General features: G+C 67.8%; 1 long non-coding RNA gene across 1 annotated transcript in view; it reads left to right on the top strand.

The window, feature by feature from the left end:
- The first annotated feature begins 6 nt into the window (after window positions 1-6).
- LOC106726157 overlaps window positions 7-1,316 on the top strand; it is a 3,688-nt gene continuing 2,378 nt past the window's right edge. The window contains exon 1 of the long non-coding RNA XR_001362188.1: window positions 7-625. This is a non-coding gene — a long non-coding RNA (uncharacterized LOC106726157). The remainder of the gene's footprint in view (window positions 626-1,316) is intronic.

Genomic DNA, 1,316 nt, shown 5'->3' on the forward strand with positions numbered 1-1,316 from the left:
CCTCCTGGCCCTCACCTTGGCCCCCAGCCTGTGAGCCCCAGGCCAGCCTCCTTCTGTTCCCAGGCACTCCCACGGCCCCCCAGCCGTGATGGGGGTCAGGGCCCTGGGCTGGCGGCTTCCTCAGAGGGTCCGGGCCAGGTCCTGCGGCACGAGAGCGGCCCTCCCACTGGGCATGAGAGCCCAGGGCCCTGGCCGGGGAGGGCATTCGGACCCCTCTGACTTCTCGTCCATTCTGCTTGGTTTCCATTAATTTTTCTACTCGAAACTCCATCGGAATAAATGCTTGAAAACCCGTGTGGTTGTCTGTGCTGTTCCAGGGGTGGGGGGAGGCCACACAGGACCCCAAGGCCAGGGCCCAGCATGGCTACACTTGAAATGCCACCGTCACCCCCTATCCTCGGAGGGGCAGGGCCCTCCCCAGGCACCTGCTCTAACCCCCAGAAGAGAAGGGGCGCTGCTGGGAGGCCGAGGGCAGAGCACAGGGCAGAGGGAAGGCAGGCCCTCCCATAGGGGTTCAGGGAGGAGGGGCCGCCCCTCACACACACCCTCACCTGGAACGTCCTGGGACCCCAGGCTCTGCTGCGCCTGGAGCTGTGCCGACACTGACAGCGTCGCCAGGGCCAAGGTAATCCCGTTACTTGGGTCAGTCCCCGCAGGTGAGCCCTGCAGCCCCATTGGCCACCTCAACCCGGATGGAGAGAGGGGGGTGGGGGGGCTGTGTGCCAAGAAAGACCACAGCCTCTGAGGGCTTGGTTCTGGGCCCGCTGCCCGGGTTCTGAGCCCACTGCCTGGGTTCTGGGCCTGCTGCCCAGGTTCTGGGCTCCCTGCCCGGGTTCTGGGCCTGCTGCCCGGATTCTGAGCCCCACAGCCCAGGTTCTGGGCCCGCTGCCTGGTTCTGGGCCCGCTGCCCGGGTTCTGGGCCTGCTGCCCGGGTTCTGAGCCCCACAGCCCAGGTTCTGAGCCCCAAAGCCCAGGTTCTGGGCCCGCTGCCTGGTTCTGGGCTCACTGTCCGGGTTCTGGGCTTGCTGTCCGGGTTCTGAGCCCACTGCCTGGGTTCTGGGCCCGCTGCCCAGGTTCTGGGCTCCCTGCCCGGGTTCTGGGCCTGGTGCCCGGGTTCTGAACCCCACAGCCCAGGTTCTGAGCCCCAAAGCCCAGGTTCTGGGCCCGCTGCCTGGGTTCTGGGCCTGCTGCCCGGGTTCTGGGCCCCATAGCCCAGGTTCTGGGCTCGCTGCCTGGTTCTGGGCTCGCTGTCCGGGTTCTGGGCTCGCTGCTCGGGTTCTGGGCCCCACAGCCCAGGTTCTGGGCCCGCTGCCTGG

Source organism: Myotis brandtii, unplaced genomic scaffold (assembly GCF_000412655.1).
Source record: "Myotis brandtii unplaced genomic scaffold, ASM41265v1 scaffold2325, whole genome shotgun sequence".
NCBI lineage: Eukaryota > Metazoa > Chordata > Mammalia > Chiroptera > Vespertilionidae > Myotis > Myotis brandtii.